The 12,197-nt window shown below is 42.6% G+C and overlaps 1 pseudogene; it reads right to left on the minus strand.

Moving 5' to 3' along the window:
* Nucleotides 1–1,671: 1,671 nt before the first annotated feature.
* On the minus strand, nt 1,672–1,982 carry LOC101562141 (annotated as a pseudogene).
* Nucleotides 1,983–12,197: the final 10,215 nt, after the last annotated feature.

The following is a 12,197-nucleotide window of genomic DNA, read 5'->3' on the forward strand; positions in this document are numbered from 1 at the left end:
TAGCTGTTCTTAGGCACTGAAGATAGTAGTAAAATAGATGTTGGCTTAGCGTTAAGTGCTTTTGTATGAGTGCACCTACTCCTACCAAGGTGGAGATGTGATCTGTGATACATTCCTTGTGTATCCGTGACCATCACAGACATAACAGGTCCCTAACCACCCCTCTCACTAGAGAGGAAGTGCACCATGCCAGGCCCGGCCTGCCATCCCGCCTTCCCTCCCTCCTCCTGCTCAGCACCCCACCCCCAGTTCCCCGCTGGTTCTGCCTGCAGCTGCCACTTCACAGCTCTCTGCTCCAGGAACATCAATTTTTCATTGCTTCAGGCTGAGCCTCTGAGCATCCAAAAAGCTCCCCACACCCCATCCTCCCGTACAGCTGGTTCAGCGATTAGCTCTGGGCTGGAGCAGAAATGCACCATTACTTCCCAAAGTATGCCATTGTTCCTTGATTGTCTCGCTGTGAACAAGTCTCAGGCTGTGGGGAGGGATTCTGCTGTACACATTCCCTGCAAGAGTGAGAAAGCAAACAGGCTGGCCAAGGAATGAATAGACAGAAAGCTACAATGAGGAAAGCAAATAGCATTTTTAAAAGGCATTTTAAAGGCAGGCTGATGCTCAGGCTCCCGGTATTGTGTAAATAGGCTGTCAGTGTGCTTTGTATTACCTTCTATGCCTCCTGTTGGCTTTTCCTGCAGCCTTGTCCCATTAGATGGGGTCTGAAGGCCAATACACTCTCACTACTGGCCATAAACATCTACCCTAACATCATGTGAAGGGGGAACAATAGCCATACATCCTTAGACCTCAGGGTAGTTTTATCAGGCAGGGTTCTGCAAAGAAACAAAACCAACAGGATGTAAGGGGATGTGTGTGTGTGTGTGTGTGTGTGTGTGTGTGTGTGTGTGTAAAGCAGAGACAGAAACTGACAGAGACCAAGACAGAGACAAACTGATTTTAAGAAATTAGCTCATAGCTGTGACACACACCTATAATCCTAGTACTGGGGAGGCTGAGACAGGAGAATCACTGAGTTCGAGATCAGCCTGCACTACATAGTGTCTCAAGGCCAGCCTGAACTACACAGTGAGACCTTGTCTCAAAAAAAAAAAATCAACAGAAAATTATCTCATGTAACTGTGAGCACTGGCAAGTTTAAAATCTGCAGAGTAGGCCAACAGTTCTAGAGAAGAGTAGGTGTCGCAACTAAAGTTCAAAGCAGTCTTCAGACTAAATCTCCCATTTTTGGGGGGAGCCTCAATATTTTTCTTTTTTTTTAATTTTTTAATTTATTTATTTTTTTGTCTTTTTGAGACAGGGTCTCACTATGCAGTTCAGGCTGGCAATGAGCTTCACTTTGTAGTGCAGGTTGGCCTCAAACTCAGCAATCCTCCTGCTTCAGCCTCCTGAGTGCTGGGATTACAGGCATGCCACCAAGGCCAGCATAGTATTTTTCTTAAAGCTTTCTACCAGTTAGATGAAACCCATACATCTTATAGAGAGTGGCCTGCTAGCCTCAGAGCCTACTGATTGATTGCTTACTTGATTGATTGATTGATTGATTGATTTTTGACAGTTGACACATTTCATTTTATTCAGATAGCAGATAATTCTGATCACATGTGGTCCAGCAACATATGAATACTAAATCCAATATAGTCAGATGTTAGACATTCAATCACCATAGCCAATGCTGCCACGCTTGCCCATGATCGCTCCGATATAAAACCACATCCACACTTCAGTGGCCACCACACCATTCAGCACAGCTCCCTTTACCATGAGCTGGTTGAAGCTACCAGTTTGAGCACTGCAGACTGTTTTTTAAGGCTCTGAATAGCTGCAGGGATCTCAGCAGGGGTTGGAGGAACCAGCTCGACCTTGGCATAATGCCAAAATATGGCCACTCAAGGCTGTGAGTATGTCGCAGCAATAGTCACTAGCACCAGGGCCTTCTCTGTGAGGTTACAGACAAACTGGGCCATGGTTCTAGGGTAGAAGAGAGCCTACTGATTTAAATATTAGTCACATCCTTAAAATACCTTCACAGAAATGTGTAGACTGATGTTTGACCAAGTTGGCACATGAAATCAACTATCTCAGGGGTCCTAAATCCTACCTAGTAGAATTGGGCTGAATTGTAAACCGGGTTAAGAAACAGGCAACTGCCACTAGGGAGCCTTTCGTATAGTCTAGACTTGAAGAGCCCATAGAAAGCTGAGAATCAGGCATAGTGACATATGCCACTAAGCCCAACTAAGCCCAGCACTTGGGCAGCTGAGGCAGGAAGAGCGTCATGAATGTGAAGCCAGCAACAGCTATATATAGTGAGCTCAAGGCCAGCCTAAACTGCATAGTTCAAAAAAAAAAAGAAAAAGAAAAACGGGAGTCTGGGGCTGGGGAGATAGTTTGGTGATCTAAGCACCTAAGCACCCGGGTTTGATCCCCAATACCACCTGCTGTGCCAGCCCTGGAACCCCTGGCGTGCCATGCTGGCCACCGAAACTGGATATGATGGCATATCCCTATAATGCCAGCACTGGGAAAGCTGAAACAGGAGAATCACTATGAGTCTGAGATGCACAGAAAGACCCTAGAACTAATTAATTAATTAATTAATAAAAGAAAAATGGGAGTCTGTCTCCACATACCTCCCAACTCTGTAGTTCATGTCTACGTCCACTGTAAATCTTGTTGTAGCCCCCAATTTCCTTCCCAACTAATCAGAGTGACTGTGAAAGGCCCTCAAACAGGGGATCTGGCTGATCTTTGCCACTACTTCACCATCAAGGGGCTGCTCTTCCATGGGGACCTAGGCCACTAATCGGGGCATCTTCAATGTGGAGCGTTTGGAACTCTTCGGGAATGCAGCACCATGGAGTAGGCCCAGCACAGAGATAAGCAAGCACAGTGTAATAAGAAATCACTAGGTTGGAAGCAGGGCAAACTCATACTATACCTGTCACTAACAAATATTGACTAAGCCCTTCATCTCTATTTCTGTATAAAGAGAGGTCTGGTCAGGCACAGTGATGTACATATAGAATCCCAACAATTCAGGAGGCTGAGCTGAGTGGGTCTCAAGTTTGAGGCCAGCCTAGGTATCTTAGCAAGACCTTCTCTCAAAATAAAATGTAGTCAGTAGAATAAGTGCTTGCCTGGCAAAACACAAGGTCCTGAGTTCAATCCCCAGTACTGGGAAAAAAAGAAAAAAGAAAGAAGAAAGAAAGAAAGAAAGAAAGAAAGAAAGAAAGAAAGAAAGAAAGAAAGAAAACTAAATAAAATTTAGAAAGGACTGGGGATGTTGCTCAATTGTACAACACTTACCTAGCATGTACAAAGCCGCGGGTCTAAACCCAGTACCACACATACACACACACACACACACAGCACTGGATCCATTAAGCCACAGCTGTATGATCTAGTTCAACCTTCAGATTCTTTTATGCCATTAGTCTACTGTAGTATGGCTGCTCCACCCAACCCAGAGCTGTGGACCAACATTTTAGGAGACAGCATTTGGATTGCTGTTACATGTTCTTCTGTCCATTCATTTATTAATTGAATAAATGTGTGTCTACTCTATGCAAGGAAATCTTTCATGGCTTTATACATGAGATATACAAAGAAATTAAATGTTATATCTTTTCCTCCAGGAACATAAAATCTAGCTGGGGAACAGTGCAGTTAGACCAAGTTTAGCTGCAAGTAACATAATTGCTAAGCAGTAATGGTTAAAATTTATTGACTTTTATTTATCTGCAATATAAAGACGTCTGGACCCTTTAGAAAAAGAAAAACTATGGAGACAATAAAAGGATCTGTGGTTGCCAGGGCCTTTGGAGTAAAGAGAAATGAACAGCAGAACACAGAGGAATTTTTGGACCATGCAACTATTCTGTATGACGCTCTAATGATGGACACGTGCCTGTGTACAGTTGCCCAAAGCCGGAGAATAATCACCACCAAGAATGATCGTAGAGGACGGTGGGTGACTGTATGTCACCGTAGGCTTATTGATTGTAGTCAGTGTGCTTCTGTGGTGGGCATGTCGGTAACAGGGACGCTGGGCATATACGGAGTCCAGGAGTTAAAGGAAATCTCTGTACTTTCAATTTTATCATGAACCTAAAACTGCTCTCTAAATAAAAATCAAGTTTATTTTTTTAAAAAAAGCCTCAGAGTTGGCAGTTCCAGGACTGGTGTAGGGACCAGTGATTTGCTAAAGGGCGCAGCTGTTTCTAACAGCCTTTTGGCTTCTTCTCACACACTTGTCACCTGGTGGTCACAAAATGGCTGCTACAACTCCAAGCTAGACAGCTCCATACTGATGCTTCGGGAGGGAGGTCGAAGGCATTAGACAAAAAAAGGCTTTTTTGCTTCACAGGCTGTAGTAGATTTACAACAGACTTTTCCTTTGATTTTATCGTTTGGAATTAGGTCATACTCCCAACCAATCCTGCTGAGAGGAAACAGGATTCCTAGTGCAGTTTATCGCTGGGCGCCTCTGTGATAACGGGCCAAAGAAGGAAGAAAATGACTCACAAGGAGGAAAAAATATACATGTATATTTACATTGCATGTGTTTATATATTCACAGGAAATTTTTTTCTTCTATCTGTACAGCCAAAAGAAATGTCAGATATCAGATATGAATATTTATATATTCATAGGAGAATTTTCTATACATATACAGAGAGTCAAAAGAAAACGGAGAAGTTTACCTCATCAGGAATAAAAATAACCTTTCCTTTAACCCTGCATATCCACACCTGAAACATCTGTAGTAAAAAATACATTAAAAAGAGAAGAATAGGGGGAACTACCTGCTCAGGCCCCCCTCCTGTCCCTCTCTTGGGGCATTTCTTTCTCTCAATAAATATATACTGCTCATTTAAAAAAAGAGAAAAATAAACAAGGCTATTATCATGGGCAATATGCATCATGCAAAAGAAACATCAATGGAAAGTATCTCAAAGCAGTGGCTTAGAACCCAGGCTTAGGTAGTCTTTTAGAAAAAGTGATAAATTCACGGGGAAGTGGGAGGTCAAAAAAATGAGGATGTAAGTTCCCACAGTGGGGGACTGTGGGAAAGTAAATACATGGGAAGAAGCTAAGGGGGTGAGATTGTTTGCAGAGTCCTCTCTTTCCATCTCTAGGCTGATAAGATTCTCTAGGACAGAAGAATTTATGTCCTGTCCTTAGGCAGAAGGCAGGAGGATAGAGAGGGGTTTCCTTCCCTTTACTGCTTCTTAATCGCCTTTAGTTCAAGAATATTTTTCATGGCAAGGAGCACATTTTGGTGTGGCAGATTCTGGTTTCCTTCAACTAGATATGAGCATTTTGTTAAGCAAGAAATAGTTTGCAAACAGGGAGATTTCAAGACCAGAAGTGGTAAGGAAGTTCTTCTAGTGAAGATTACAACAAGGTTCACAAAATATAAAAGAGAAAGTTCGTCCAGCTTAATTCCTGTAGGCTACTCTATGGTACCTTTTCCTTTTGGATCCTATCTCCGCGTACACAGTGTGAGCCCTGTGTTGGGTTAGAAGGAGGCAGCTACTACCTGCTCCTGCAGACTTGCCAGGTTGCCCGCTGCTGGGAGAAATCCCCACAGCTGTCGAGGTTACAGAGTCTTCTGTGGTGACTGTGGAGAACAGAGAAAAATAGCTGTGTTCTTTTTATCCAGATGTAACTAGGATACATTTTTAATTTATAAGCCAGGCACAAAAGGGACTAACAATTATAATTAACAACACAATAGAATGCATCGTAACAATACACGTTAATGAACATTTTAAATTTATGGTTTGTTTATTTCTGGAATTTTCTATTTAATATCTTTAGAATTCAGGTGGTTAAAACGGTGGTGAAACTGGGGAGATGGCTCAGTAGAATAAGTATTTGTTGCCTGGCAAGCGCAAAGGCCTGAGTTCAATCCCCAGTTCCCATAAATAAATAAATAAATAAATAAATAAATAACTGTGGAAAGTGAAGCCTCAGAATAGGGGTGAGAGATAGCTCAGTGACATAGCTCAGTGACATAAGCGCCTCCCTGACAAGCACAAGGTCCCAAGTTTGATCCCTGGTACCGAAAACAAACAAAAAAGAAAAAAAAATAGTGAGAACAGGGGAGACTCCTGCATAGGAATCAAACAATAATACAAGCCTGAAATAAACAAAAATAAGACTCACCAGGAAGCTAGCATCTTTTTCCTGGAATCATTCCTGCCCTTGTATCTATCCCTGTGGTATCGGTTAAGACACAAGAGGAGGTCTAAGGGCCTTCATCCACCCCTTCCACCTACAAACAAATTTATTCTAGCTCTAAATAGCGATGGGGGGAAGGCACAGATCATTGCTATTGTAAAAGTGGGCCCTTGTAGCCTGGTCGCCATCTCTGAGGACCAGGCTAGTCCCATTAGCAAGAGCCGGCTAATCTCATCCTCAGAATTCAGAGTGACTGACTGTCAGGCTTTTAGCTCCGGCCTGGGCACGTGTGCAATCACTTTAGAGCCCCACTTTCCTTCCCTATAAGATGGAACAACTACACTGCCTCATGGGGCTATTGAAAGGTTGAATGAGAAAAAACACATTAGGTACTTAGCATTGAGCCTGGGGCATGCTATTGCTGATTAAATGCTGAACTTCAAATTTTTATCTGACATCCTCCTGAAAGAGAGTGAGATTGAGGAAATAGCAAAGGCTTTGTCCAATAACCTGTTAACCTCTTTCTCTACTGACAACTCCATCCATCCCTGCTTGCCCAGAACAACATGTGAGATGGCAATTATGAATGGGTCTCGCACTCACTAGGACAGATACTGCCCAAAAAGCAAAGTAGAATATAACAAATGTTCGAGACAGATGGGAGACACTGGAATGCTCATACACTGTTCTTGGTGGTGATGCTGGTGGTCTTTTTGAGACAGGGTCTTGCTATGCAGTTCAGGCTGGCCTTGAGCTCATTTTGTTGCCTCCACTGTTCTCAAACACAAAACAATCCTCTTGCCTCAGCCTCCCTGGTACTAGGATTACAGGCGTACACCACCATGCCCAGTCATCCTTGTATACTGTTGATGTGCATGTAAAATAGTGTAGCTGCTATAGAAAGCAGTAAGCTGGTTCCTCAAAAAGTAAAAAGAGAACCACTGTATGGTCCAATAATCCTGATTCTCTAAGTAATGCACCAACGAATTGAAAGCAGGGACTCAAGAAAATATTTTTTTATTTTATTTGGGGGGGTGCCACCAGGGGGCAGGGCCGGAGGGCATGTGGTGCTGGGGGATTGAACCGTGGTCCCTGTGCTTTGCTAAGCTTGTTCTAAGTAGGTGCTTTAGACCACTGAGCCATCTCACCAGCCCTCAAGCAAATGTTTTTATACCCTTGTTCATGATACCATCATTCACAATAATAAAAAGTAAAAGAAATCCAAATGTCTAATGTTAGGTGAGTGAATGAATAAAATACGGCTATATATGCAAAAAAGTATTAGTCTTAAAAAGGAGGGAAATTCTGACATATGCTATAACATGGATAAACTCCAATGACATGAAATGAAATAAGTCACACACACACACACACACACACACACACACAAAATCCCATTTATATGAGGTACCTAAAATAGTCAGATTTATAGAAACTGAAAATGCAAGTGTGGCTGTCAGCAGCTAGGGGGAAGATGAAATAAGGAACTGTTTCTGACCTACAGAGTTTGAGTTTGGCAAGAGTTCTGAGCCAGGTGTGGTGGCACACACCGGCAGTTCAAGCGCTCAAGAGGCTAAGGCAGGATTGCCACAAATTGAAAGCCAGCTTGTGCTACATTGTGAGTCCAAGACCAGCCTGAACTATGTAGTGAGACCCTATCTCAAACAAAAAAAATTTCTGAGCATGGATGACTACAGTGTAAAGGTACTCAAACATACTGATTTATATACTTCAGAACAGGTAAGTATGTTTTATGCTACCTGCATTTGCAATTCAAAAAACAATTTTTAAAAGGAATAAATGGATGAATGTTTTAATATATGCTATATCATGATTGTACCTTGAAAATGTTACACTGCATGAAAGAAACCAGATGCAAAAGACTGCTGTTCATGATTCTGTTCATATGGAACACTTACAGTAGGCAATCCATAGAGACAGAAAGAAGCCTCATATTCCCAATGAGTGTGGGGGTTAGGGAAGGATGCGACTGTTAATGGTACAAGATATCTTTTGGAGGTGAAGAAAATGTTTTTGTTTTAAAATTAGATATCCAGCAGAAAAATATAAAAACGAAATATAAAAAGTCAAGCCATATTAATATGCTGAGCTGTAAAAGACTCAAGTGAACAACATTGGACATTGCCAGTCTTAAGGAAAACCCACTACTATTATGGACTAGTGGACTATTTTGGAATATTTTGCTGAATTCACACACCTATAATATTTAAATGACACAACTAAGCAAAAAAGGGGATACAAATGAATGACCGCTTGGTATCTGTATATTCAAAATAGTTAGGATAGATATACAGCTACATTCTCTTAATTCATTGAATAAAAGATTTGTTCTAATAGTGTTTGTAAACAGGATACCATGTCTGCATCTTGTATAATGAATAACCACTAAGACAACAATATGCAATGTATTAATTATTGAAATGGTCCTACTAATAGGATTAGAAACTGTCTCATTGCTATATGTTTCTCAATAAAATTATGGGAAAAAAATAATAAATAAAATAAAATTAGATAATAGTAGGGCTGACCAGATCGCTTAGCAGATTAAAATGCCTACTTAAGCTGGCAAAGGGACTGGGGTTTGATCCCAGCGTGCTGTGCCACCCCACCCCAGGGGGTATGCTAAGACAGTGACTGAGACTGAGCAAGGTGGCACGCACCTATAACCCCAAATCTTAAAACAGGAGGATACTATGAGTTTGATCTGTGTAATGAGTCCCTATAGACCCTGTACTAAATACATAAAAAAATAATAAAATTAGATAATAGTGATGTCAACACTAGTAAAAACCACCATACTGTATACTTCATAGTGTCTTTTACTGTTTGTAAATTCTATCTCAACACAGCTGAATAAATCCTATCTCAACACAGAGTGAGTGAGGCAGTGAGGCTCTAACTCTATCCAGATCACTGCGGTTGTTTTGAGTCAGTGTCAGTTCCAACAAAAGTCATATTTGTCAAGAGAGCAGTGGGAAAGAATGACGAAAGGTTGATCAACTGGTACTAAATTAGACAGAAAAAAAGAAATCCTACCATGTTATTTCACAGTAGGTTAACTATAACTAATGATAATGCACCAAGTATATAAAAAAATAGAAGGAAGATCTTGAATATTTTCATCACAAAAGATGATAATGACATTTGGAGAGATAGATATGCTTCCTCTGATTTGAACATAAAGCAATGTATACGATAGGTTTCTTAATGGTGCAGTAAAGAGATAGAAAAAAGAAGCCTTGATTAACTCCAAAGACTCGGGGAGGAACAAGGGCAGATGGGGAAGGTCCTCTGACCTGAGACAAAGAAAACTGAGGCTTGTGTGGACTTTTGTTAGGGGTGGAGTTTGAGGGGGGTGTTTAGAAATATCTGAGGAGCTGGTTGGGGTCTTCCCTGAGGTGGTGGGAAAGGTGAAAGGAAGTTGCACCCTGGGCTGGGTTGGAGAAGAGGGGAGGTGGTCTCTGTGAAGACCTGCTGTTGTTTTAAGGGCTTCAGCCATATTGGATGACCACCATAATAATTCAACAATTCGTACTAGGGCTAGAACCTATCAGTATACATTTATCAATACATCATGTAGCAATCCATAAACTGCATACTATTTATGTGCTGATTTTAAAAATAAAATATAGAAGGGGAAAAATTTGAATCATTATTATGAGTAGCAAGTAGCTCAAATAGGTAATTTTTAAAAATCAGACTTCATCTCAGGAAGAGATCGTGATTCGCTGGAGGAACCTGACTGGGCTGGTGGAAGACCCAGGCTTTGGCAAGTGACCAAGGAGGACCCAGATCTTCCTGGAGCCACCAGAGTGTCTGGTCATGGAATCTGGTCGGGGCATTAGGAGGAGCGGCAGTACCTCTGTTCCCTTGGAAACGCACTGCAGGGAATTCAGTTTACTACTTGCCATTGTAATGATGTGATTGCACGCTGCTCATTGATAATGTGCAAAAACAACCACAAGACAGTATAAACAAACAGCTGGTGAATGAGCTTCTTGCAAAATGCTAAAGGCAAACTTCAAAAAATAATTTTTAAATCAGTTTTTAAAACCTGATGCGGTAATCCCCAATGTGCAGTAGAGCATATGGGGCAGCTCGGAAGTGACAATGACACATTCTGTAAAGTAGCATATTGTCGTTCATGGGAGAAAAACCTGAAGGCAGGGATGGGCCAGAAAGTGGAACCGTGGTTCACTGGCAGGCGCACATGCCCATCGATAATCCAAAATTTTCACGCTTAAAAACACCTTCTGTCCCCCAACACATTTTCACGCAGCATGTAAATTTCAAGTCGCTTCCTCTGAAAATACTTTCCTCCTCCATCCAACAGGAGCTGGCGAGGCTTGCTTGAGGAGCTCAACTCAACCAAAACCTTTGAGCTTCTTGTCTGGGGACTAACTTACAGCACACACCTATCCCCAAGCACTTCGTGAAGAGCTGGCGTGGTGTCTGCAACAACCTGGACCGGGCTTGTGCAACTGGGTCTTTGAAAAACAACAAAAGCACTTCAGTACTTGAAAATTATCAAACCATTATATGGCTGAGAAGTAAACATTTATAAACGCTGCCTACAGTCCTAGAAGTAATGATTGTTAACAAGCTGTCGTAGCCACTTTTCTCTTCACGGACACACGACACCCAACACCCGCAACTTGAAAGTTTATCTTGGCTCAAGGGCTGGCCAGTTGCAGGGCAGGAACGACAAGGCAGAGGAGCAAAGGAGGGGAGCAGCTCTCCTCGCTGCAGCCTGGAAGCCAGAGAAGGAAGGGGCTTCAAATTCCAGTTCTCCTGCCTCAAAGCCTCACTCCTACCCCCCCACTTCCCTTCCCCTTCCTCCTCCCCTTCCCCTCTCCCCCCCACCCCCACCCCCACCCCCGCACCACCACGCCCATCTTAAATAGCAAAAGGCAGAGACCCACGCCCAGCCCCCAGCCCACCTGGTCATGTAACTCCCACTGCCTCCGTCTCTTCCTACTGAGTCTTGTGGGCTCTAGCAGAGGTGGGCATGCTCCCAGCATTTTTTTGTAATTGTCTACAGAACGTGGTTGGCTCTACTATCTGTAATTGTTTTTTTTTTTTTTTTTTTTTTTGAAGTGGGGGGAGTGGGGATACTGGATCGAACTCAGGACCTTGCACTTGACAGGCAGGTGCTTATGCTGCTGAGCTATCTCCCTGGCCCACTTCTTTCTTTCTTGAAAAGAATTTCTATTACATAGAAATATAATTCATGTACCATAAAATTAACCTTTTTTAAAATTTCATCTTTTAAGGTGTAAAATACTGTGCCTTTTAATATAGCCACAGGTTGTACAGCTGTCACCACTCCAATTTAAGATAATTTTCATCACTTCCAAAACGAAAATCATGGTGGTGCCTGCAATCATCCCAACTCTTGGAAGACTGGGGAAAGAGAATTGCAGAGTTCAAGGCCAGCCTGCACTGCATAGACCTTGCCTCAGAAAACAAGACGAACAATCCCTTAGGCTGGAGATACAGCTCAATAGCTCACTAGTAGCACATATGTCTAGCATTTAAGAGAAAGGGAGAGGTGTGGTGGCACATGGCTGTAATCCCAGCACTCCAGAGGCTGAGGCAGGAAGATCGCCATGAGTTGGAGGCCAGCCTGGGCTACAGAAGAAAGCTCAAATCAGCCTACATAGCGAGACCTTGTTGAGAGAGAGAGAGAGAACAAAAAGAGGAAGGAGAGGACCAGGAGTCAAGGAGGGACGGAGCCTACTCTGGTCCCACTGTTCTGAAAGCTGTTGCCATGGGGCAGTGACATCTGTGGTTAACTTCCTCAGCCTACAAGATCTGATTCTGGGACAAAGCCATACATTGGCAACTATACAGAAAAGTCCTTTTTTTTTTATCTTCTTGAAACAGGGTCTCCCTATGCAACTCAGGCTGGAGCCTAGGCTGGTATTAAACTCGCAATGAGCCTCAGACTCCTGAGTGCTGGGATTACAGGC

The sequence above is a fragment of the Octodon degus genome, unplaced genomic scaffold (assembly GCF_000260255.1).
Source record: "Octodon degus isolate 3935 unplaced genomic scaffold, OctDeg1.0 scaffold00149, whole genome shotgun sequence".
NCBI classification, from domain to species: domain Eukaryota; kingdom Metazoa; phylum Chordata; class Mammalia; order Rodentia; family Octodontidae; genus Octodon; species Octodon degus.